We start from the raw sequence: 27,570 nt of genomic DNA on the forward strand, positions 1-27,570 counted from the left end.
CGTATAGTAACCCCTAACTTGTCTGGTGGCCTTGGGAAGTGGTGATATTTGAGTTGTATATATATACCTTGAAATCTCTACTTCTTTTAAGGGAATGTGATGTAGTGGGTTAAGGCGTACTAGTTATGGCAGTTACTGGAAGGTAGTTGTGCTTTCTGGGTTCGAGGCGCACTGGTGGGTGTTGTCCAAAGATTGTTAATCTTCACTTGTGATTTATGCAAGTATGGGCTTATAGCACGGACATGAGTTCTCCCACATTAACAGTGGCTTGATGAAAAACGTATAGTAACCCCTCACTTGTATGGTGCCCTTGGGAAGTGGGTATATTTGAGGTGTATATATACCTCAAAATCTCTACTTCTTTTAAGTGTCTGATGTGGTGTAGTGGGTTAAGGCGTACTAGTTATGGCAGCTATTGGAAGGTAGTTGTGTTTTCTGGATTCGAGGCCCACTGGTGGGTGTTGTCCAAGGATTGTTACTCTTCACATGTGGTTTAAGCAAGTATGGGCTTATAGAATGGACACGAGTTTTCCCACATTAACAGTGGCATGATGAAAAACTATTAGTAACCCCTCACTTGTCTGGTGCCCTTTGGAAGTGGGGATACTTGAGGTGCATATATACCTCAAAATCTCTACTTCTTTTAAGGGTCTCATGTGGTGTAGTGGGTTAAGGCGTACTAGTTATGGCAGCTACTGGAAGGTAGTTGTGCTTCTTGGGTTTGAGGCCCACTGGTGGGTTTTGTCCAAAGATTGTTAATCTTCATATGTGGTTTAAGCAAGAATGGGTTTATAGCATGGATAAGAGTTCTCCCACATTAACAGTGGCTTGATGAAAAACGTATAGTAACGCGTCACTTGTCTGGTGCCCTTGGGAATTGGGGATATTTGAGGTGCATATATATCTCGAAATCTCTACTTCTTTTAAGGGTCTAATATGGTGTAGTGGGTTAAGGTTTTTGTCCAAAGATTGTTAATCTTCATATGTGGTTTAAGCATTTATGGGTTTATAGCATGGATAAGAGTTCTCCCACATTAACAGTGGCTTGATGAAAAACGTATAGTAACCCGTCACTTGTCTGGTGCCCTTGGGAATTTGGGATATTTGAGGTGCATATATATCTCGAAATCTCTACTTCTTTTAAGGGTCTAATGTGGTGTAGTAAGGTAAGGCGTACTAATTATGGTTGCTACTGGAAGGTAGTTGTGCTTTCTGGGTTCGAGGCCCACTGGTGGGTGTTGTCCAAAGATTGTTAATCTTCACTTGTGATTTATGCAAGTATGGGCTTATAGCATGGACACGAGTTCTCCCACATTAACAGTGGCTTGATGAAAAACGTATAGTAACCCCTCACTTGTCTGGTGCTCTTGGGTCGTGGGGATATTTGAGGTGTATATATACCTCAAAATCTCTACTTCTTTTAAGGGTCTAATGTGGTGTAGTGGGTTACGGTGTACTAGTTATGGCAGCTACTGGAAGGTAGTTGTGATTTCTGGGTTCAAGCCCCACTGGTGGGTGTTGTCCAAAGATTGTTAATCTTCACTTGTGATTTATGCAAGTATGGGCTTATAGCATGGACACGAGTTCTCCCACATTAACAGTGGTTTGATGAAAAGCATATAGTAACCCCTCACTTGTCTGGTGCCCTTGGGACATGGGGATATTTGAGGTGTATATATACCTCGAAATTTCTACTTGTTTTAAGGGTCTGATGTGGTGTAGTGGGTTAAGGCGTACTAGGTATGGCAGCTACTGGAAAGTAGTTGTGCTTTCTGGGTTCGAGGCCCACTGGTGGGTGTTGTCCAAAGATTGTTAGACTTCACTTGTGGTTTAAGCAAGTATGGGCTTATAGAATGGACACGAGTTCTCCCACATTAACAGTGGCTTGATGAAAAACGTATATTAACCCCTCACTTGTCTGGGGCCCTTGGAAAGTGGGGATATTTGAGGTGTATATATATACCTCGAAATCTCTACTTCTTTTAAGGGTCTAATGTGGTGTAGTGGGTTACGGTGACTAGTTATGGCAGCTACTGGAAGGTAGTTGTGCTTTCTGGGTTCGAGGCCCACTGGTGGGTGTTGTCCAAAGATTGTTAATCTTCACTTGTGATTTATGCAAGTATGGGTTTATAGCATGGACACGAGTTCTCCCACATAAATAGTGGCTTGATGAAAAACGTATAGTAACCCCTCACTTGTCTGGTGCCCTTGGGACGTGGGGATATTTGAGGTGTATATATACCACAAAATCTCTACTTCTTTTAAGGGTCTGATGTGGTGTATTGGGTTAAGGCGTACTAGGTATGGCAGCTACTGGAAAGTAGTTGTGCTTTCTGGGTTCGAGGCCCACTGGTGGGTGTTGTCCAAAGATTGTTAGACTTCACTTGTGGTTTAAGCAAGTATGGGCTTATAGAATGGACACGAGTTCTCCCACATTAACAGTGGCTTGATGAAAAACGTATATTAACCCCTCACTTGTCTGGGGCCCTTGGAAAGTGGGGATATTTGAGGTGTATATATATACCTCGAAATCTCTACTTCTTTTAAGGGTCTGATGTGGTGTAGTGGGTTAAGGCGTACTAGTTATGGCAGCTACTGGAAGGTAGTTGTGCTTTCTATGTTCGAGGCCCATTGGTGGGTGTTGTCCAAAGACTGTTAATCTTCACTTGTGGTTTAAGCAAGTATGGGCTTATAGCATGGACACGAGTTCTCCCACATTAACAGTGGCTTGATGAAAAACGTATAGTAACCCCTAACTTGTCTGGTGCCCTTGGGAAGTGGGGATATTTGAGGTGTATATATATATACCTTGAAATCTCTTCTTCTTTTAAGGGAATGTGGTGTAGTGGGTTAAGGCGTACTAGTTATGGGAGCTACTGGAAGGTAGTTGTACTTTTTGGGTTCGAGGCCCACTGGTGGGTGTTGTCCAAAGATTGTTAATCTTCACTTGTGATTTAAGCAAGTATGGGCTTATAGAATGGACACGAGTTTTCCCACATTACCAGTGGCTTGATGAAAAACATATAGTAACCCCTCACTTGTCTGGTGCCCTTGGGAAGTGGGGGTATTTGAGGTGTATATATACCTCGAAATCTCTACTTTTTTTAAGGGTCTGATGTGGTGTAGTGGGTTACAGCATACTAGTTATGGCAGCTACTGGAAGGTAGTTGGGCTTTCTGGGTTCGAGGCCCACTGGTGGGTGTTCTCCAAAGATTGTTAATCTTCACTTGTGATTTATGCAAGTATGGGCTTATAGCACGGACATGAGTTCTCCCACATTAACAGTGGCTTGATGAAAAACGTATAGTAACCCTTCACTTATCTGGTGCCCTTGGGAAGTGGGGATATTTTAGGTGTATATATACCTCGAAATTTCTACTTCTTTTAAGGGTCTGATGTGGCTTATAGCATGGACATGAGTTTTCCCACATTACCAGTGGCTTGATAAAAAACATTTAGTAACCCCTCACTTGTCTGGTGACCTTGGGAAGTGCGGGTATTTGAGGTGTATATATACCTCGAAATCTCTCCTTCTTTTAAGGGTCTGATGTGGTGTAGTGGGTTACAGCATACTAGTTATGGCAGCTACTGGAAGGTAGTTGTGCTTTCTGGGTTCGAGGTCCACTGGTGGGTGTTGTCCAAAGATTATTAATCTTCACTTGTGATTTATGCAAGTATGGGCTTATAGCATGGACATGAGTTCTCCCACATTAACAGTGGCTTGATGAAAAATGTATAGTAACCCTTAACTTGTCTGGTGCCCTTGGGAAGTTGGGATATATGAGGTGCATATATATACCTCGAAATCTCTACTTATTTTAAGGGTCTGATGTGGTGTAGTGGGTAAGGCGAACTAGTTATGGCAGCTACTGGAAGGTAGTTGTGCTTTCTGGGTTTGAAGCCCACTGGTGGGTATTGTCCAAAGATTGTTAATCTTAAAATGTGGTTTAAGCAAGTATGGGTTTATAGCATGGATAAGAGTTCTCCCACATTAACAGTGGCTTGATGAAAAACGTATAGTATCCCCTCACGTGTCTGGTGCCCTTGGGAATTGGGGATATTTGAGGTGTATATATACCTCGAAATCTCTACTTCTTTTAAGGGTCTAATGTGGTGTAGTGGGTTACGGTGTACTAGTTATGGCAGCTACTGGAAGGTAGTTGTGCTTTATGGGTTCGAGGCCCACTGGTGGGTGTTGCCAAAGATTGTTAATCTTCACTTGTGATTTATGCAAGTATGGGCTTATAGCACGGACATGAGTTTTCCCACATTAACAGTGGCTTGATGAAAAACGTATAGTATCCCCTCACGTGTCTGGTGCCATGGGAATTTTGGATATTTGAGGTGTATATATACCTCGAAATCTCTACTTCTTTTAAGGGTCTAATGTGGTGTAGTGGGTTAAGGCGTACTAGTTAGGGCAGCTACTGGAAAGTAGTTGTGCTTTCTGGGTTCGAGGCCCACTGGTGGGTGTTGTCCAAAGATTGTTAGACTTCACTTGTGGATTAAGCAAGTATGGGCTTATAGAATGGACAAGAGTTTTCCCACATTACCAGTGGCTTGATGAAAAACATATAGTAACCCCTCACTTGTCTGGGGCCCTTGGAAAGTGGGGATATTTGAGGTGTATATATATACCTTGAAATCTCTTCTTCTTTTATGGGAATGTGGTGTAGTGGGTTAAGGCGTACTAGTTATGGCAGCTACTGGAAGGTAGTGTTGCTTTTTGGGTTCGAGGCCCACTGGTTGGTGTTGTCCAAAGATTGTTAATCTTCACTTGTGATTTAAGCAAGTATGGGCTCATAGAATGGACACGAGTTTTCCCAAATTACCAGTAGCTTGATGAAAAACATATAGTAACCCCTCACTTGTCTGGTGCCCTTGGGAAGTGGGGGTATTTGAGGTGTATATATACCTCGAAATCTGTACTTTTTTTAAGGGACTGATGTGGTGTTGTGGGTTACAGCATACTAGTTATGGCAGCTACTGGAAGATAGTTGGGCTTTCTGGGTTCGTGGCCCACTGGTGGGTGTTGTCCAAAGATTGTTAATCTTCACTTGTGATTTATGCAAGTATGGGCTTATAGCATGGACACGAGTTCTCCCACATTAACAGTGGCTTGATGAAAAAGGTATAGTAACCCATAACTTGTCTGGTGCCCTTGGGAAGTGGGGATATTTGAGGTGTATATATATACCTTGAAATCTCTTCTTCTTTTAAGGGAATGTGGTGTAGTGGGTTAAGGCGTACTAGTTATGGCAGCAACTGGAAGGTAGTTGTGCTTTTTGGGTTCGAGGCCCACTGGTGGGTGTTGTCGAAAGATTGTTAATCTTCCTTTGTGATTTATGCAAGTATGGGCTTATAGCATGGACATGAGTTTTCCCACATTAACAGTGGCTTGATGAAAAATGTATAGTAACCCCTAACTTGTCTGGTGCTCTTAGGAAGTGGGGATATATGAGGTGTATATATATACCTCTAAATCTCTACTTATTTTAAGGATCTGATGTGGTTTAGTGGGTTAAGGCGTACTAGTTTTGCAGCTACTGGAAGGTAGTTGTGCTTTCTGGGTTTGAGGCCCACTGGTGGGTGTTGTCCAAAGATTGTTAATCTTCTCTTGTGATTTATGCAAGTATGGGCTTATAGCACGGACATGAGTTCTCCCACATTAACAGTGGCTTGATGAAAAGCGTATAGTAACCCCTCATTTATCTGGTGCCCTTGGGAAGTCGGGATATTTGAGGTGTATATATACCTCGAAATCTCTACTTCTTTTAAGGGTCTAATGTGGTAAGGTGGGTTAAGGCGTACTAGTTATGGCAGCAATTGGAAGGTAGTTGTGCTTTCTGGGTTCGAGGCCCACTGGTGGGTGTTGTCCAAGGATTGTTACTCTTCACATGTGGTTTAAGCAAGTATGGGCTTATAGCATGGACATGAGTTCTCCCACATTAACAGTGGCTTGATGAAAAATGTATAGTAACCCCTAACTTGTCTGGTGCCATTGGGAAGTGGGGATATATGAGGTGTATATATATACCTCTAAATCTCTACTTATTTTAAGGGTCTGATGTGGTGTAGTGGGTTAAGGCGTACTAGTTATGGCAGCTACTGGAAGGTAGTTGTGCTTTATGGGTTCGAGGCCCACTGGTGGGTGTTGTCCAAAGATTGTTAATCTTCACTTGTGATTTATGCAAGTATGGGCTTATAGCACGGACATGAGTTTTCCCACATTAACAGTGGCTTGATGAAAAACGTATAGTAACCCCTCACTTGTCTGGTGCCCTTAGGAATTGGGGGTATTTGAGCTGTATATATACCTCGAAATGTCTACTTCTTTTAAGGTTCTGATGTGGTTTAGTGGGTTACAACGTACTAGTTATAGCAGCTACTGGAAGGTAGTTGTGCTTTCTGGGTTCGAGGCCCACTGGTGGGTGTTGTCCAAAGATTGTTAATCTTCACTTATGATTTATGCAAGTATGTGCTTATAGCATGGACACGAGTTCTCCCACATTAACAGTGGCTTGATGAAAAACGTATAGTAACCCCTCACTTGTCTGGTGCCCTTTGGAAGTGGGGATATTTGAGCTGTATATATACCTTAAAATCTATACTTCTTTTAAGGGTCTGATGTGGTGTAGTGGGTTAAGGCGTACTAGTTATGGCAGCTACTGGAAGGTAGTTGTGCTTTCTGGGTTCGAGGCCCACTGGTGGGTGTTGTCCAAAGATTGTTAATCTTCACTTGTGATTTATACAAGTATGGGCTTATAGCATGGACACGAGTTCTCCCACATTAACAGTGGCTTGATGAAAAGCGTATAGTAACCCCTCACTTGTCTGGTGCCCTTGGGACGTGGGGATATTTGAGATGTATATATACCTCAAAATCTCTACTTGTTTTAAGGGTCTGATGTGTTGTAGTGGGTTAAGGCGTACTAGTTATGGCAGCTACTTAAAGGTAATTGTGCTCTCTGGGTTCGAGGCCCACTGGTGGGTGTTGTCCAAAGATTGTTAATCTTCACTTGTGGTTTAAGCAAGTATGGGCTTATAGAATGGACACGAGTTTTCCCACATTAACAGTGGCATGATGAAAAACGTATAGTAACCCCTCACTTGTCTGGTGCCCTTTGGAAGTGGGGATATTTGAGGTGTATATATATACCTTGAAATCTCTACTTCTTTTAAGGGAATGTGGTGTGGTGGGTTAAGGCATACTAGTTATGGCAGCTACTGGAAGGTAGTTGTGCTTCTTGGGTTTGAGGCCCACTGGTGGGTTTTGTCCAAAGATTGTTAATCTTCAATTGTTGTTTAGGCATGTATGGGCTTTTAGCAGGGACAAGAGTTCTCCCACATTAACTGTGGCTTGATGAAAAACGTATATTAACCCCTCACTTGTCTGGGGCTCTTGGGAAGTGGGGATATTTGAGGTGAATATATACCTCGAAATCTCTACTTCTTTTAAGGGTGTGATGTGGTGTAGTGGGTTAAGGCGTACCAGTTATGGCAGCTACTGGAAGGTAGTTGTGCTTTCTGGGTTCGAGGCCCATTGGTGGGTGTTGTCCAAAGATTGTTAATCTTCACTGGTGGTTTAAGCAAGTATAGGCTTATAGCATGGACACGAGTTCTCCCACATTAACAGTGGCATGATGAAAAACGTATAGTAACCCCTAACTTGTCTGGTGCCCTTGGGAAGTGGGGATATTTGAGGTGTATATATATATACCTTGAAATCTCTACTTCTTTTAAGGGAATGTGATGTAGTGGGTTAAGGCGTACTAGTTATGGCAGCTACTGAAAGGTAGTTGTGCTTTCTGGGTTCGAGGCCCACTGGTGGGTGTTCTCCAAAGATTGTTAATCTTCACTTGTGATTTATGCAGGTATGGGCTTATAGCATGGACATGAGTTTTCCCACATTACCAGTGGCTTGATGAAAAACGTATAGTAACCCCTAACTTGTCTGGTGCCCTTGGGAAGTGGGGGTATTTGACGTGTATATATACCTCGAAATCACTACTTCTTTTAAGGGTCTCATGTGGTGTAGTGGGTTACAGCGTACTAGTTATGGCAGCTACTGGAAGGTAGTTGTGCTTTCTGGGTTCGAGGCCCACTGGTGGGTGTTGTCCAAAGATTGTTAATCTTCATTTGGGATTTATGCAAGTATGGGCTTATAGCACGGACATGAGTTCTCCCACATTAACAGTGGCTTGATGAAAAACGTATAGTAACCCCTCACTTGTCTGGTGCCCTTGGGAATTGGGGATATTTGAGGTGCATATATACCTCGAAATCTCTGCTTCTTTTAAGGGTCTAATGTGGTGTAGTGGGTTAAGGTGTACTAGTTATGGCAGCTACTGGAAGGTAGTTGTGCTTTCTGGGTTCGAGGCCCACTGGTGGGTGTTGTCCAAAGATTGTTAATCTTCACTTGTGATTTATGCCAGTATGGGCTTATAGCATGGACACGAGTTCTTCCTCATTAACAGTGGCTTGATGAAAAACGTATAGTAACCCCTCACTTGTCTGGTGCCCTTTGGAAGTGGGGATATTTAAGGTGTATATATATACCTCAAAATCTATACTACTTTTAAGGGTCTAATGTGGTGTAGTGGGTTAAGGCGTATTAGTTATGGCAGCTACTGGAAGGTAGTTGTGCTGTCTGCGTTCGAGGCCCACTGGTGGGTGTTGTCCAAAGATTGTTAATCTTCACTTGTGATTTATGCAAGTATGGGCTTATAGCATGGACACGAGTTCTCCCACATTAACAGTGGCTTGATGAAAAGCGTATAGTAACCCCTCACTTGTCTGGTGCCCTTGGGACGTGGGGATATTTGAGGTGTATATATACCTCAAAATCTCTACTTGTTTTAAGGGTCTGATGTGTTGTAGTGGGTTAAGGCGTACTAGTTATGGCAGTTACTTAAAGGTAGTTGTGCTCTCTGGGTTCGAGACCCACTGGTGGGTGTTGTCCAAAGATTGTTAATCTTCACTTGTGGTTAAAGCAAGTATGGGCTTATGGCATGGACACGAGTTCTCCCACATTAACAGAGGCTTGATGAAAAACGTATAGTAACCTGTAACTTGTCTGGTGCCCTTGGGAAGTGGGGATATTTGAGGTGTATATATATACCTTGAAATCTCTACTTCTTTTAAGGGAATGTGGTGTAGTGGGTTAAGGCGTACTAGTTATGGCAGCTATTGGAAGGTAATTGTGCTTTCTGGATTCGAGGCCCACTGGTGGGTGTTGTCCAAGGATTGTTACTCTTCACATGTGGTTTAAGCAAGTATGGGCTTATAGAATGGACACGAGTTTTCTCACATTAACAGTGGCATGATGAAAAACGTATAGTAACCCCTCACTTGTCTGGTGCCCTTTGAAAGCGGGGATACTTGAGGTGCATATATACCTCGAAATCTCTACTTCTTTTAAGGGTCTCATGTGGTGTAGTGGGTTAAGGTGTACTAGTTATGGCAGCTACTGGAAGGTAGTTGTGCTTTCTGGGTTCGAGGCCCATTGGTGGGTGTTGTCCAAAGATTGTTAATCTTCACTTGTGGGTTAAGGTGTACTAGTTATGGCAGCTACTGGAAGGTAGTTGTGCTTTCTGGGTTCAAGGCCCATTGGTGGGTGTTGTCCATAGATTGTTAATCTTCACTTGTGGTTTAAGCAAGTATGGGCTTATAGCATGGACACGAGTTCTCCCACATTAACAGTGGCATGATGAAAAACGTATAGTAACCCCTAACTTGTCTGGTGCCCTTGGGAAGTGGGGATATTTGAGGTGTATATATATACCTTGAAATCGCTACTTCTTTTAAGGGAATGTGATGTAGTGGGTTAAGGCGTACTAGTTATGGCAGCTTCTGGAAGGTAGTTGTGCTTTCTGGGTTCGAGGCCCACTGGTGGGTGTTGTCCAAAGATTGTTAATCTTCACTTGTGATTTATGCAGGTATGGGCTTATAGCATGGACATGAGTTTTCCCACATTACCAGTGGCTTGATGAAAAACGTATAGTAACCCTTCACTTGTCTGGTGCCCTTGGGAAGTGGGGGTATTTGAGGTGTATATATACCTCGAAATCTCTACTTCTTTTAAGGGTCTAATGTGGTGTAGTGGGTTACAGCGTATTAGTTATGGCAGCTACTGGAAGGTAGTTGTGCTTTCTAGGTTCGAGGCCCACTGGTGGGTGTTGTCCAAAGATTGTTAATCTTCACTTGTGATTTATGCAAGTATGGGCTTATAGCATGGACACGAGTTCTCCCACATTAACAGTGGCTTGATGAAAAACGTATAGTAACCCCTCACTTGTCTGGTGCCCTTTGGAAGTGGGGATAATTGAGCTGTATATATACCTCAAAATCTATACTTCTTTTAAGGGTCTGATGTGGTGCAGTGGGTTAAGGCGTACTAGTTATGGCAGCTACTGGAAGGTAGTTGTGCTTTCTGCGTTCGAGGCCCACTGGTGGGTGTTGTCCAAAGATTGTTAATCTTCACTTGTGATTTATGCAAGTATGGGCTTATAGCATGGACACGAGTTCTCCCACATTAACAGTGGCTTGATGAAAAACGTATAGTAACCCCTCACTTGTCTGGTGCCCATTGGAAGTGGGGATATTTGAGCTGTATATATACCTCAAAATCTATACTTCTTTTAAGGGTCTGATGTGGTGCAGTGGGTTAAGGCGTACTAGTTATGGCAGCTACTGGAAGGTAGTTGTGATTTCTGGGTTCAAGGCCCATTGGTGGGTGTTGTCCAAAGATTGTTAATCTTCACTTGTGATTTATGCAAGTATGGGCTTATAGCATAGACACGAGTTCTCCCACATTAACAGTGGCTTGATGAAAAGCGTATAGTAACCCCTCACTTGTCTGGTGCCCTTGGGACGTGGGGATATTTGAGGTGTATATATACCTCAAAATCTCTACTTGTTTTAAGGGTCTGATGTGTTGTAGTGGGTTAAGGCGTACTAGTTATGGCAGCTACTTAAAGGTAGTTGTGCTCTCTGGGTTCGAGGCCCATTGGTGGGTGTTGTCCAAAGATTGTTAATCTTCACTTGTGGTTTAAGCAAGTATGGGCTTATAGCATGGACACGAGTTCTCCCACATTAACAGTGGCATGATGAAAAACGTATAGTAACCCCTAACTTGTCTGGTGCCCTTGGGAAGTGGGGATATTTGAGGTGTATATATATACCTTGAAATCGCTACTTCTTTTAAGGGAATGTGATGTAGTGGGTTAAGGCGTACTAGTTATGGCAGCTTCTGGAAGGTAGTTGTGCTTTCTGGGTTCGAGGCCCACTGGTGGGTGTTGTCCAAAGATTGTTAATCTTCACTTGTGATTTATGCAGGTATGGGCTTATAGCATGGACATGAGTTTTCCCACATTACCAGTGGCTTGATGAAAAACGTATAGTAACCCTTCACTTGTCTGGTGCCCTTGGGAAGTGGGGGTATTTGAGGTGTATATATACCTCGAAATCTCTACTTCTTTTAAGGGTCTAATGTGGTGTAGTGGGTTACAGCGTATTAGTTATGGCAGCTACTGGAAGGTAGTTGTGCTTTCTAGGTTCGAGGCCCACTGGTGGGTGTTGTCCAAAGATTGTTAATCTTCACTTGTGATTTATGCAAGTATGGGCTTATAGCATGGACACGAGTTCTCCCACATTAACAGTGGCTTGATGAAAAACGTATAGTAACCCCTCACTTGTCTGGTGCCCTTTGGAAGTGGGGATAATTGAGCTGTATATATACCTCAAAATCTATACTTCTTTTAAGGGTCTGATGTGGTGCAGTGGGTTAAGGCGTACTAGTTATGGCAGCTACATAAGGTAGTTGTGCTTTCTGCGTTCGAGGCCCACTGGTGGGTGTTGTCCAAAGATTGTTAATCTTCACTTGTGATTTATGCAAGTATGCGCTTATAGCATGGACACGAGTTCTCCCACATTAACAGTGGCTTGATGAAAAACGTATAGTAACCCCTCACTTGTCTGGTGCCCATTGGAAGTGGGGATATTTGAGCTGTATATATACCTCAAAATCTATACTTCTTTTAAGGGTCTGATGTGGTGCAGTGGGTTAAGGCGTACTAGTTATGGCAGCTACTGGAAGGTAGTTGTGATTTCTGGGTTCGAGTCCCATTGGTGGGTGTTGTCCAAAGATTGTTAATCTTCACTTGTGATTTATGCAAGTATGGGCTTATAGCATAGACACGAGTTCTCCCACATTAACAGTGGCTTGATGAAAAGCGTATAGTAACCCCTCACTTGTCTGGTGCCCTTGGGACGCGGGGATATTTGAGGTGTATATATACCTCAAAATCTCTACTTGTTTTAAGGGTCTGATGTGTTGTAGTGGGTTAAGGCGTACTAGTTATGGCAGCTACTTAAAGGTAGTTGTGCTCTCTGGGTTCGAGGCCCATTGGTGGGTGTTGTCCAAAGATTGTTAATCTTCACTTGTGGTTTAAGCAAGTATGGGCTTATAGCATGGACACGAGTTCTCCCACATTAACAGTGGCATGGTGAAAAACGTATAGTAACCCCTAACTTGTCTGGTGCCCTTGGGAAGTGGGGATATTTGAGGTGTATATATATACCTTGAAATCGCTACTTCTTTTAAGGGAATGTGATGTAGTGGGTTAAGGCGTACTAGTTATGGCAGCTTCTGGAAGGTAGTTGTGCTTTCTGGGTTCGAGGCCCACTGGTGGGTGTTGTCCAAAGATTGTTAATCTTCACTTGTGATTTATGCAGGTATGGGCTTATAGCATGGACATGAGTTTTCCCACATTACCAGTGGCTTGATGAAAAACGTATAGTAACCCTTCACTTGTCTGGTGCCCTTGGGAAGTGGGGGTATTTGAGGTGTATATATACCTCGAAATCTCTACTTCTTTTAAGTGTCTAATGTGGTGTAGTGGGTTACAGCGTATTAGTTATGGCAGCTACTGGAAGGTAGTTGTGCTTTCTAGGTTCGAGCCCCACTGGTGGGTGTTGTCCAAAGATTGTTAATCTTCACTTGTGATTTATGCAAGTATGGGCTTATAGCATGGACACGAGTTCTCCCACATTAACAGTGGCTTGATGAAAAACGTATAGTAACCCCTCACTTGTCTGGTGCCCTTTGGAAGTGGGGATAATTGAGCTGTATATATACCTCAAAATCTATACTTCTTTTAAGGGTCTGATGTGGTGCAGTGGGTTAAGGCGTACTAGTTATGGCAGCTACTGTAAGGTAGTTTTGCTTTCTGGGTTCGAGGCCCATTGGTGGGTGTTGTCCAAAGATTGTTAATCTTCACTTGTGATTTATGCAAGTATGGGCTTATAGCATGGACACGAGTTCTCCCACATTAACAGTGGATTGATGAAAAACGTATAGTAACCCCTCACTTGTTTAGTGCCCTTTGGAAGTGGGGATACTTGAGGTGCATATATACCTCGAAATCTCTACTTCTTTTAAGGGTCTCATGTGGTGTAGTGGGTTAAGGCGTACTAGTTATGGCAGCTACTGGAAGGTAGTTGTGCTTCTTGGGTTTGAGGCCCACTGGTGGGTTTTGTCCAAAGATTGTTAATCTTCAATTGTTGTTTAGGCATGTATGGGCTTTTAGCAGGGACAAGAGTTCTCCCACATTAACTGTGTCTTGATGAAAAACGTATATTAACCCCTCACTTGTCTGGGGCCCTTGGGAAGTGGGGATATTTGAGGTGTATATATACCTCGAAATCTCTACTTCTTTTAAGGGTGTGATGTTTTGTAGTGGGTTAAGGCGTACCATTTATGGCCGCTACTGGAAGGTAGTTGTCCTTTCTGGGTTCGAAGCCCATTGGTGGGTGTTGTCCAAAGATTGTTAATCTTCACTGGTGGTTTAAGCAAGTATAGGCTTATAGCATGGACACGAGTTCTCCCACATTAACAGTGGCATGATGAAAAACGTATAGTAACCCCTAACTTGTCTGGTGCCCTTGGGAAGTGGGGATATTTGAGGTGTATATATATACCTTGAAATCTCTACTTCTTTTAAGGGAATGTGATGTAGTGGGTTAAGGCGTACTAGTTATGGCAGCTACTGGAAGGTAGTTGTGCTTTCTGGGTTCGAGGCCCACTGGTGGGTGTTGTCCAAAGATTGTTAATCTTCATTTGGGATTTATGCAAGTATGGGCTTATAGCACGGACATGAGTTCTCCCACATTAACAGTGGCTTGATGAAAAACGTATAGTAACCCCTCACTTGTCTGGTGCCCTTGGGAATTGGGGATATTTGAGGTGCATATATACCTCGAAATCTCTGCTTCTTTTAAGGGTCTAATGTGGTGTAGTGGGTTAAGGTGTACTAGTTATGGCAGCTACTGGAAGGTAGTTGTGCTTTCTGGGTTCGAGGCCCACTGGTGGGTGTTGTCCAAAGATTGTTAATCTTCACTTGTGATTTATGCCAGTATGGGCTTATAGCATGGACACGAGTTCTTCCTCATTAACAGTGGCTTGATGAAAAACGTATAGTAACCCCTCACTTGTCTGGTGCCCTTTGGAAGTGGGGATATTTAAGGTGTATATATATACCTCAAAATCTATACTACTTTTAAGGGTCTAATGTGGTGTAGTGGGTTAAGGCGTACTAGTTATGGCAGCTACTGGAAGGTAGTTGTGCTTTCTGCGTTCGAGGCCCACTGGTGGGTGTTGTCCAAAGATTGTTAATCTTCACTTGTGATTTATGCAAGTATGGGCTTATAGCATGGACACGAGTTCTCCCACATTAACAGTGGCTTGATGAAAAACGTATAGTAACCCCTCACTTGTCTGGTGCCCATTGGAAGTGGGGATATTTGAGCTGTATATATACCTCAAAATCTATACTTCTTTTAAGGGTCTGATGTGGTGCAGTGGGTTAAGGCGTACTAGTTATGGCAGCTACTGGAAGGTAGTTGTGATTTCTGGGTTCGAGGCCCATTGGTGGGTGTTGTCCAAAGATTGTTAATCTTCACTTGTGATTTATGCAAGTATGGGCTTATAGCATAGACACGAGTTCTGACACATTAGCAGTGGCTTGATGAAAAGCGTATAGTAACCCCTCACTTGTCTGGTGCCCTTGGGACGTGGGGATATTTGAGGTGTATATATACCTCAAAATCTCTACTTGTTTTAAGGGTCTGATGTGTTGTAGTGGGTTAAGGCGTACTAGTTATGGCAGCTACTTAAAGGTAGTTGTGCTCTCTGGGTTCGAGGCCCACTGGTGGGTGTTGTCCAAAGATTGTTAATCTTCACTTGTGGTTTAAGCAAGTATGGGCTTATAGCATATACACGAGTTCTCCCACATTAACAGAGGCTTGATGAAAAACGTATAGTAACCCCTAACTTGTCTGGTGCCCTTGGGAAGTGGGGATATTTGAGGTGTATATATATACCATGAAATCTCTACTTCTTTTAAGGGAATGTGGTGTAGTGTTTTAAGGGGTACTAGTTATGGCAGCTACTGGAAGGTAGTTGTGCTTTCTGGGTTCGAGGCCCACTGGTGGGTGTTGTCCAAAGATTGTTACTCTTCACATGTGGTTTAAGCAAGTATGGGCTTATAGAATGGACACGAGTTTTCCCACATTAACAGTGGCATGATGAAAAACGTATAGTAACCCCTCACTTGTCTGGTGCCCTTTGGAAGTGGGGATACTTGAGGTGCATATATACCTCGAAATCTCTACTTCTTTTAAGGGTCTCATGAGGTGTAGTGGGTTAAGGCGTACTAGTTATGGCAGCTACTGGAAGGTAGTTGTGCTTCTTGGGTTTGAGGCCCACTGGTGGGTTTTGTCCAAAGATTGTTAATCTTCAATTGTTGTTTAGGCATGTATGGGCTTTTAGCAGGGACAAGAGTTCTCCCACATTAACTGTGGCTTGATGAAAAACGTATATTAACCCCTCACTTGTCTGGGGCCCTTGGGAAGTGGGGATATTTGAGGTGTATATATACCTCGAAATCTCTACTTCTTTTAAGGGTGTGATGTTTTGTAGTGGGTTAAGGTGTACCAGTTATGGCAGCTACTGGAAGGTAGTTGTGCTTTCTGGGTTCGAGGCCCATTGGTGGGTGTTGTCCAAAGATTGTTAATCTTCACTGGTGGTTTAAGCAAGTATAGGCTTATAGCATGGACACGAGTTCTCCCACATTAACAGTGGCATGATGAAAAACGTATAGTAACCCCTAACTTGTCTGGTGCCCTTGGGAAGTGGGGATATTTGAGGTGTATATATATACCTTGAAATCTCTACTTCTTTTAAGGGAATGTGATGTAGTGGGTTAAGGCGTACTAGTTATGGCAGCTACTGGAAGGTAGTTGTGCTTTCTGGGTTCGAGGCCCACTGGTGGGTGTTGTCCAAAGATTGTTAATCTTCATTTGGGATTTATGCAAGTATGGGCTTATAGCACGGACATGAGTTCTCCCACATTAACAGTGGCTTGATGAAAAACGTATAGTAACCCCTCACTTGTCTGGTGCCCTTGGGAATTGGGGATATTTGAGGTGCATATATACCTCGAAATCTCTGCTTCTTTTAAGGGTCTAATGTGGTGTAGTGGTTAAGGTGTACTAGTTATGGCAGCTACTGGAAGGTAGTTGTGCTTTCTGGGTTCGAGGCCCACTGGTGGGTGTTGTCCAAAGATTGTTAATCTTCACTTGTGGTTTAAGCAAGTATGGGCTTATAGCATGGACACGAGTTCTCCCACATTAACAGAGGCTTGATGAAAAATGTATAGTAACCCCTAACTTGTCTGGTGCCCTTTGGAAGTGGGGATATTTAAGGTTTATATATATACCTCAAAATCTATACTACTTTTAAGGGTCTAATGTGGTGTAGTGGGTTAAGGCGTATTAGTTATGGCAGCTACTGGAAGGTAGTTGTGCTTTCTGCGTTCGAGGCCCACTGGTGGGTGTTGTCCAAAGATTGTTAATCTTCACTTGTGATTTATGCAAGTATGGGCTTATAGCATGGACACGAGTTCTCCCACATTAACAGTGGCTTGATGAAAAGCGTATAGTAACCCCTCACTTGTCTGGTGCCCTTGGGACGTGGGGATATTTGAGGTGTATATATACCTCAAAATCTCTACTTGTTTTAAGGGTCTGATGTGTTGTAGTGGGTTAAGGCGTACTAGTTATGGCAGCTACTTAAAGGTAGTTGTGCTCTCTGGGTTCGAGGCCCACTGGTGGGTGTTGTCCAAAGATTGTTAATCTTCACTTGTGGTTTAAGCAAGTATGGGCTTATAGCATGGACACGAGTTCTCCCACATTAACAGAGGCTTGATGAAAAATGTATAGTAACCCGTAACTTGTCTGGTGCCCTTGGGAAGTGGGGATATTTGAGGTGTATATATATACCTTGAAATCTCTACTTCTTTTAAGGGAATGTGGTGTAGTGGGTTAAGGCGTACTAGTTATGGCAGCTACTGGAAGGTAGTTGTGCTTTGTGGGTTCGAGGCCCCACTGGTGGGTGTTGTCCAAAGATTGGTAATCTTCACTTGTGATTTATTGCAGGTATGGGCTTATAGCATGGACATGAGTTTTCCCACATTACCAGTGGCTTGATGAAAAACGTATAGTAACCCCTCACTTGTCTGGTGCCCTTGGGAATTGGGGGTATTTGAGGTGTATATATACCTCGAAATCTCTACTTCATTTAAGGGTCTGATGTGGTGTAGTGGATTACAGCGTACTAGTTATGGCAGATACTGGAAGGTAGTTGTGCTTTCTGGGTTCGAGGCCCACTGGTGGGTGTTGTCCAAAGATTGTTAATCTTCACTTCTGATTGATGCAAGTATGGGTTTATAGCACGGACATGAGTTCTCCCACATTAACAGTGGCTTGATGAAAAACGTATAGTAACCCCTCACTTGTCTGGTGCCCCTGAGAAGTGGGGATATTTGAGGTGTATATATACCTCAAAATCTCTACTTCTTTTAAGGGTCTCATGTGGTGTAGTGGGTTAAGGTGTACTAGTTATGGCAGCTATTGGAAGGTAATTGTGCTTTCTGGATTCGAGGCCCACTGGTGGGTGTTGTCCAAGGATTGTTACTCTTCACATGTGGTTTAAGCAAGTATGGGCTTATAAAATGGACACGAGTTTTCTCACATTAACAGTGGCATGATGAAAAACGTATAGTAACCCCTCACTTGTCTGGTGCCCTTTGGAAGTGGGGATACTTGAGGTGCATATATACCTCGAAATCTCTACTTCTTTTAAGGGTCTCATGTGGTGTAGTGGGTTAAGGTGTACTAGTTATGGCAGCTACTGGAAGGTAGTTGTGCTTTCTGGGATCGAGGCCCATTAGTGGGTGCTGTCCAAAGATTGTTCATCTTCACTTGTGGGTTAAGGTGTACTAGTTATGGCAGCTACTGGAAGGTAGTTGTGCTTTCTGGGTTCGAGGCCCATTGGTGGGTGTTGTCCAAAGATTGTTAATCTTCACTTGTGGTTTAAGCAAGTATGGGCTTATAGCATGGACACGAGTTCTCCCACATTAACAGTGGCATGATGAAAAACGTATAGTAACCCCTAACTTGTCTGGTGCCCTTGGGAAGTGGGGATATTTGAGGTGTATATATATACCTTGAAATCGCTACTTCTTTTAAGGGAATGTGATGTAGTGGGTTAAGGCGTACTAGTTATGGCAGCTTCTGGAAGGTAGTTGTGCTTTCTGGGTTCGAGGCCCACTGGTGGGTGTTGTCCAAAGATTGTTAATCTTCACTTGTGATTTATGCAGGTATGGGCTTATAGCATGGACATGAGTTTTCCCACATTACCAGTGGCTTGATGAAAAACGTATAGTAACCCTTCACTTGTCTGGTGCCCTTGGGAAGTGGGGGTATTTGAGGTGTATATATACCTCGAAATCTCTACTTCTTTTAAGGGTCTAATGTGGTGTAGTGGGTTACAGCGTATTAGTTATGGCAGCTACTGGAAGGTAGTTGTGCTTTCTAGGTTCGAGCCCACTGGTGGGTGTTGTCCAAAGATTGTTAATCTTCACTTGTGATTTATGCAAATATGGGCTTATAGCATGGACACGAGTTCTCCCACATTAACAGTGGCTTGATGAAAAACGTATAGTAACCCCTCACTTGTCTGGTGCCCTTTGGAAGTGGGGATAATTGAGCTGCATATATACCTCAAAATCTATACTTCTTTTAAGGGTCTGATGTGGTGCAGTGGGTTAAGGCGTACTAGTTATGGCAGCTACTGGAAGGTAGTTGTGCTTTCTGGGTTCGAGGCGCATTGGTGGGTGTTGTCCAAAGATTGTTAATCTTCACTTGTGATTTATGCAAGTATGGGCTTATAGCATGGACACGAGTTCTCCCACATTAACAGTGGTTTGATGAAAAGCGTATAGTAACCCCTCACTTGTCTGGTGCCCTTGGGACGTGGGGATATTTGAGGTGTATATATACCTCAAAATCTCTACTTGTTTTAAGGGTCTGCTGTGTTGTAGTGGGTTAAGGTGTACTAGTTATGGCAGCTACTTAAAGGTAGTTGTGCTCTCTGGGTTCGAGGCCCACTGGTAGGTGTTGTCCAAAGATTGTTACTCTTCACATGTGGTTTAAGCAAGTATGGGCTTATAGAATGGACACAAGTTTTCCCACATTAACAGTGGCATGATGAAAAACGTATAGTAACCCCTCACTTGTTTAGTGCCCTTTGGAAGTGGGGATACTTGAGGTGCATATATACCTCGAAATCTCTACTTCTTTTAAGGGTCTCATGTGGTGTAGTGGGTTAAGGCGTACTAGTTATTGCAGCTACTGGAAGGTAGTTGTGCTTCTTGGGTTTGAGGCCCACTGGTGGGTTTTGTCCAAAGATTGTTAATCTTCAATTGTTGTTTAGGCATGTATGGGCTTTTAGCAGGGACAAGAGTTCTCCCACATTAACTGTGTCTTGATGAAAAACGTATATTAACCCCTCACTTGTCTGGGGCGCTTGGGAAGTGGGGATATTTGAGGTGTATATATACCTCGAAATCTCTACTTCTTTTAAGGGTGTGATGTTTTGTAGTGGGTTAAGGCGTACCAGTTATGGCCGCTACTGGAAGGTAGTTGTCCTTTCTGGGTTCGAAGCCCATTGGTGGGTGTTGTCCAAAGATTGTTAATCTTCACTGGTGGTTTAAGCAAGTATAGGCTTATAGCATGGACACGAGTTCTCCCACATTAACAGTGGCATGATGAAAAACGTATAGTAACCCCTAACTTGTCTGGTGCCCTTGGGAAGTGGGGATATTTGAGGTGTATATATATACCTTGAAATCTCTACTTCTTTTAAGGGAATGTGATGTAGTGGGTTAAGGCGTACTAGTTATGGCAGCTACTGGAAGGTAGTTGTGCTTTCTGGGTTCGAGGCCCACTGATGGGTGTTGTCCAAAGATTGTTAATCTTCATTTGGGATTTATGCAAGTATGGGCTTATAGCACGGACATGAGTTCTCCCACATTAACAGTGGCTTGATGAAAAACGTATAGTAACCCCTCACTTGTCTGGTGCCCTTGGGAATTGGGGATATTTGAGGTGCATATATACCTCGAAATCTCTGCTTCTTTTAAGGGTCTAATGTGGTGTAGTGGGTTAAGGTGTACTAGTTATGGCAGCTACTGGAAGGTAGTTGTGCTTTCTGGGTTCGAGGCCCACTGGTGGGTGTTGTCCAAAGATTGTTAATCTTCACTTGTGATTTATGCCAGTATGGGCTTATAGCATGGACACGAGTTCTTCCTCATTAACAGTGGCTTGATGAAAAACGTATAGTAACCCCTCACTTGTCTGGTGCCCTTTGGAAGTGGGGATATTTAAGGTGTATATATATACCTCAAAATCTATACTACTTTTAAGGGTCTAATGTGGTGTAGTGGGTTAAGGCGTACTAGTTATGGCCGCTACTGGAAGGTAGTTGTGCTTTCTGCGTTCGAGGCCCACTGGTGGGTGTTGTCCAAAGATTGTTAATCTTCACTTGTGATTTATGCAAGTATGGGCTTATAGCATAGACACGAGTTCTCCCACATTAACAGTGGCTTGATGAAAAGCGTATAGTAACCCCTCACTTGTCTGGTGCCCTTGGGACGTGGGGATATTTGAGGTGTATATATACCTCAAAATCTCTACTTGTTTTAAGGGTCTGATGTGTTGTAGTGGGTTAAGGCGTACTAGTTATGGCAGCTACTTAAAGATAGTTGTGCTCTCTGGGTTCGAGGCCCACTGGTGGGTGTTGTCCAAAGATTGTTAATCTTCACTTGTGGTTTAAGCAAGTATGGGCTTATAGCATATACACGAGTTCTCCCACATTAACAGAGGCTTGATGAAAAACGTATAGTAACCCCTAACTTGTCTGGTGCCCTTGGGAAGTGGGGATATTTGAGGTGTATATATATACCATGAAATCTCTACTTCTTTTAAGGGAATGTGGTGTAGTGTTTTAAGGGGTACTAGTTATGGCAGCTACTGGAAGGTAGTTGTGCTTTCTGGGTTCGAGGCCCACTGGTGGGTGTTGTCCAAAGATTGTTACTCTTCACATGTGGTTTAAGCAAGTATGGGCTTATAGAATGGACACGAGTTTTCCCACATTAACAGTGGCATGATGAAAAACGTATAGTAACCCCTCACTTGTCTGGTGCCCTTTGGAAGTGGGGATACTTGAGGTGCATATATACCTCGAAATCTCTACTTCTTTTAAGGGTCTCATGTGGTGTAGTGGGTTAAGGCGTACTAGTTATGGCAGCTACTGGAAGGTAGTTGTGCTTCTTGGGTTTGAGGCCCACTGGTGGGTTTTGTCCAAAGATTGTTAATCTTCAAATGTTGTTTAGGCATGTATGGGCTTTTAGCAGGGACAAGAGTTCTCCCACATTAACTGTGGCTTGATGAAAAACGTATATTAACCCCTCACTTGTCTGGGGCCCTTGGGAAGTGGGGATATTTGAGGTGTATATATACCTCGAAATCTCAACTTCTTTTAAGGGTGTGATGTTTTGTAGTGGGTTAAGGTGTACCAGTTATGGCAGCTACTGGAAGGTAGTTGTGCTTTCTGGGTTCGAGGCCCATTGGTGGGTGTTGTCCAAAGATTGTTAATCTTCACTGGTGGTTTAAGCAAGTATAGGCTTATAGCATGGACACGAGTTCCCCCACATTAACAGTGGCATGATGAAAAACGTATAGTAACCCCTAACTTGTCTGGTGCCCTTGGGAAGTGAGGATATTTGAGGTGTATATATATACCTTGAAATCTCTACTTCTTTTAAGGGAATGTGATGTAGTGGGTTAAGGCGTACTAGTTATGGCAGCTACTGGAAGGTAGTTGTGCTTTCTGGGTTCGAGGCCCACTGGTGGGTGTTGTCCAAAGATTGTTAATCTTCACTTGTGATTTATGCCAGTATGGGCTTATAGCATGGACACGAGTTCTTCCTCATTAACAGTGGCTTGATGAAAAACGTATAGTAACCCCTCACTTGTCTGGTGCCCTTTGGAAGTGGGGATATTTGAGGTGCATATATACCTCGAAATCTCTGCTTCTTTTAAGGGTCTAATGTGGTGTAGTGGGTTAAGGTGTACTAGTTATGGCAGCTACTGGAAGGTAGTTGTGCTTTCTGGGTTCGAGGCCCACTGGTGGGTGTTGTCCAAAGATTGTTAATCTTCACTTGTGATTTATGCCAGTATGGGCTTATAGCATGGACACGAGTTCTTCCTCATTAACAGTGGCTTGATGAAAAACGTATAGTAACCCCTCACTTGTCTGGTGCCCTTTGGAAGTGGGGATATTTAAGGTGTATATATATACCTCAAAATCTATACTACTTTTAAGGGTCTAATGTGGTGTAGTGGGTTAAGGCGTACTAGTTATGGCCGCTACTGGAAGGTAGTTGTGCTTTCTGCGTTCGAGGCCCACTGGTGGGTGTTGTCCAAAGATTGTTAATCTTCACTTGTGATTTATGCAAGTATGGGCTTATAGCATAGACACGAGTTCTCCCACATTAACAGTGGCTTGATGAAAAGCGTATAGTAACCCCTCACTTGTCTGGTGCCCTTGGGACGTGGGGATATTTGAGGTGTATATATACCTCAAAATCTCTACTTGTTTTAAGGGTCTGATGTGTTGTAGTGGGTTAAGGCGTACTAGTTATGGCAGCTACTTAAAGGTAGTTGTGCTCTCTGGGTTCGAGGCCCACTGGTGGGTGTTGTCCAAAGATTGTTAATCTTCACTTGTGGTTTAAGCAAGTATGGGCTTATAGCATATACACGAGTTCTCCCACATTAACAGAGGCTTGATGAAAAACGTATAGTAACCCCTAACTTGTCTGGTGCCCTTGGGAAGTGGGGATATTTGAGGTGTATATATATACCATGAAATCTCTACTTCTTTTAAGGGAATGTGGTGTAGTGTTTTAAGGGGTACTAGTTATGGCAGCTACTGGAAGGTAGTTGTGCTTTCTGGGATCGAGGCCCACTGGTGGGTGTTGTCCAAAGATTGTTACTCTTCACATGTGGTTTAAGCAAGTATGGGCTTATAGAATGGACACGAGTTTTCCCACATTAACAGTGGCATGATGAAAAACGTATAGTAACCCCTCACTTGTCTGGTGCCCTTTGGAAGTGGGGATACTTGAGGTGCATATATACCTCGAAATCTCTACTTCTTTTAAGGGTCTCATGTGGTGTAGTGGGTTAAGGCGTACTAGTTATGGCAGCTACTGGAAGGTAGTTGTGCTTCTTGGGTTTGAGGCCCACTGGTGGGTTTTGTCCAAAGATTGTTAATCTTCAAATGTTGTTTAGGCATGTATGGGCTTTTAGCAGGGACAAGAGTTCTCCCACATTAACTGTGGCTTGATGAAAAACGTATATTAACCCCTCACTTGTCTGGGGCCCTTGGGAAGTGGGGATATTTGAGGTGTATATATACCTCGAAATCTCTACTTCTTTTAAGGGTGTGATGTTTTGTAGTGGGTTAAGGTGTACCAGTTATGGCAGCTACTGGAAGGTAGTTGTGCTTTCTGGGTTCGAGGCCCATTGGTGGGTGTTGTCCAAAGATTGTTAATCTTCACTGGTGGTTTAAGCAAGTATAGGCTTATAGCATGGACACGAGTTCTCCCACATTAACAGTGGCATGATGAAAAACGTATAGTAACCCCTAACTTGTCTGGTGCCCTTGGGAAGTGGGGATATTTGAGGTGTATATATATACCTTGAAATCTCTACTTCTTTTAAGGGAATGTGATGTAGTGGGTTAAGGCGTACTAGTTATGGCAGCTACTGGAAGGTAGTTGTGCTTTCTGGGTTCGAGGCCTACTGGTGGGTGTTGTCCAAAGATTGTTAATCTTCACTTGTGATTTATGCCAGTATGGGCTTATAGCATGGACACGAGTTCTTCCTCATTAACAGTGGCTTGATGAAAAACGTATAGTAACCCCTCACTTGTCTGGTGCCCTTTGGAAGTGGGGATATTTAAGGTATATATATATACCTCAAAATCTATACTACTTTTAAGGGTCTAATGTGGTGTAGTGGGTTAAGGCGTACTAGTTATGGCAGCTACTGGAAGGTAGTTGTGCTTTCTGCGTTCGAGGCCCACTGGTGGGTGTTGTCCAAAGATTGTTAATCTTCACTTGTGATTTATGCAAGTATGGGCTTATAGCATGGACACGAGTTCTCCCACATTAACAGTGGCTTGATGAAAAGCGTATAGTAACCCCTCACTTGTCTGGTGCCCTTGGGACGTGGGGATATTTGAGGTGTATATATACCTCAAAATCTCTACTTGTTTTAAGGGTCTGATGTGTTGTAGTGGGTTAAGGCGTACTAGTTATGGCAGCTACTTAAAGGTAGTTGTGCTCTCTGGGTTCGAGGCCCACTGGTGGGTGTTGTCCAAAGATTGGTAATCTTCACTTGTGATTTATTGCAGGTATGGGCTTATAGCATGGACATGAGATTTCCCACATTACCAGTGGCTTGATGAAAAACGTATAGTAACCCCTCACTTGTCTGGTGCCCTTGGGAAGTGGGGGCATTTGAGGTGTATATATACCTCGAAATCTCTACTTCATTTAAGGGTCTGATGTGGTGTAGTGGATTACAGCGTACTAGTTATGGCAGCTACTGGAAGGTAGTTTTGCTTTCTGGGTTCGAGGCCCATTGGTGGGTGTTGTCCAAGGATTGTTACTCTTCACATGTGGTTTAAGCAAGTATGGGCTTATAGAATGGACATGAGTTTTCTCACATTAACAGTGGCATGACGAAAAACGTATAGTAACCCCTCACTTGTTTGGTGCCCTTGGGAAGTGGGGATATTTGAGGTGTATATATACCTCAAAATCTCTACTTCTTTTAAGGGTCTGATGTGGTGTAGTGGGTTAAGGCGTACTAGTTATGGCAGCTATTGGAAGGTAATTGTGCTTTCTGGATTCGAGGCCCACTGGTGGGTGTTGTCCAAGGATTGTTACTCTTCACATGTGGTTTAAGCAAGTATGGGCTTATAGAATGGACATGAGTTTTCTCACATTAACAGTGGCATGACGAAAAACGTATAGTAACCCCTCACTTGTCTGGTGCCCTTTGGAAGTGGGGATACTTGAGGTGCATATATACCTCGAAATCTCTACTTCTTTTAAGGGTCTCATGTGGTTTAGTGGGTTAAGGTGTACTAGTTATGGCAGCTACTGGAAGGTAGTTGTGCTTTCTGGGTTCGAGGCCCATTGGTGGGTGTTGTCCAAAGATTGTTAATCTTCACTTGTGGTTTAAGCAAGTATGGGCTTATAGCATGGACACGAGTTCTCCCACATTAACAGTGGCATGATGAAAAACGTATAGTAACCCCTAACTTGTCTGGTGCCCTTGGGAAGTGGGGATATTTAAGGTGTATATATATACCTTGAAATCGCTACTTCTTTTAAGGGAATGTGATGTAGTGGGTTAAGGCGTACTAGTTATGGCAGCTACTTAAAGGTAGTTGTGCTCTCTGGGTTCGAGGCCCACTGTTGGGTGTTGTCCAAAGATTGTTAATCATCACTTGTGGTTTAAGCAAGTATGGGCGTATAGCATTTACACGAGTTCTCCCACATTAACAGAGGCTTGATGAAAAACGTATAGTAACCCTTAACTTGTCTGGTGCCCTTGGGAAGTGGGGATATTTGAGGTGTATATATACCTCGAAATCTCTACTTCTTTTAAGGGTGTGATGTTTTGTAGTGGGTTAAGGCGTACCAGTTATGGCAGCTACTGGAAGGTAGTTGTGCTTTCTGGGTTCGAGGCCCACTGGTGGGTGTTGTCCAAAGATTGTTACTCTTCACATGTGGTTTAAGCAAGTATGGGCTTATAGAATGGACACGAGTTTTCCCACATTAACAGTGGCATGATGAAAAACGTATAGTAACCCCTCACTTGTCTGGTGCCCTTTGTAAGTGGGGATACTTGAGCTGCATATATACCTCGAAATCTCTTCTTCTTTTAAGGGTCTCATGTTGTGTAGTGGGTTAAGGCGTACTAGTTATGGCAGCTACTGGAAGGTAGTTGTGCTTCTTGGCTTTGAGGCCCACTGGTGGGTTTTGTCCAAAGATTGTTAATCTTCAATTGTTGTTTAGGCATGTATGGGCTTTTAGCAGGGACAAGAGTTCTCCCACATTAACTGAGGCTTGATGAAAAACGTATATTAACCCCTCACTTGTCTGGGGCCCTTGGGAAGTGGGGATATTTGAGGTGTATATATACCTCGAAATCTCTACTTCTTTTAAGGGTGTGATGTTTTGTAGTGGGTTAAGGCGTACCAGTTATGGCAGCTACTGGAAGGTAGTTGTGCTTTCTGGGTTCGAGGCCCATTGGTGGGTGTTGTCCAAAGATTGTTAATCTTCACTGGTGGTTTAAGCAAGTATAGGCTTATAGCATGGACACGAGTTCTCCCACATTAACAGTTGCATGATGAAAAACGTATAGTAACCCCTAACTTGTCTGGGGCCCTTGGGAAGTGGGGATATTTGAGGTGTATATATATACCTTGAAATCTCTACTTCTTTTAAGTGAATGTGATGTAGTGGGTTAAGGCGTACTAGTTATGGCAGCTACTGGAAGGTAGTTGTGCTTTCTGGGTTCGAGGCCCACTGGTGGGTGTTGTCCAAAGATTGTTAATCTTCACTTGCGATTTATGCAGGTATGGGCTTATAGCATGACATGAGTTTTCCCACATTAACAGTGGCTTGATGAAAAACGTATAGTAACCCCTCACTTGTCTGGTGCCCTTGGGAAGTGGGGGTATTTGACGTGTATATATACCTCGAAATCACTACTTCTTTTAAGGGTCTGATGTGGTGTAGTGGGTTACAGCGTACTAGTTATGGCAGCTACTGGAAGGTAGTTGTGCTTTCTGGGTTCGAGGCCCACTGGTGGGTGTTGTCCAAAGATTGTTAATCTTCATTTGGGATTGATGCAAGTATGGGCTTATAGCACGGACATGAGTTCTCCCACATTAACAGTGGCTTGATGAAAAACGTATAGTAACCCCTCACTTGTCTGGTGCCCTTGGGAATTGGGGATATTTGAGTTGCATATATACCTCGAAATCTCTGCTTCTTTTAAGGGTCTAATGTGGTGTAGTGGGTTAAG

The sequence above is a fragment of the Procambarus clarkii genome, chromosome 29 (genome assembly GCF_040958095.1).
Source record: "Procambarus clarkii isolate CNS0578487 chromosome 29, FALCON_Pclarkii_2.0, whole genome shotgun sequence".
Classification (NCBI taxonomy): Eukaryota; Metazoa; Arthropoda; class Malacostraca; order Decapoda; family Cambaridae; genus Procambarus; species Procambarus clarkii.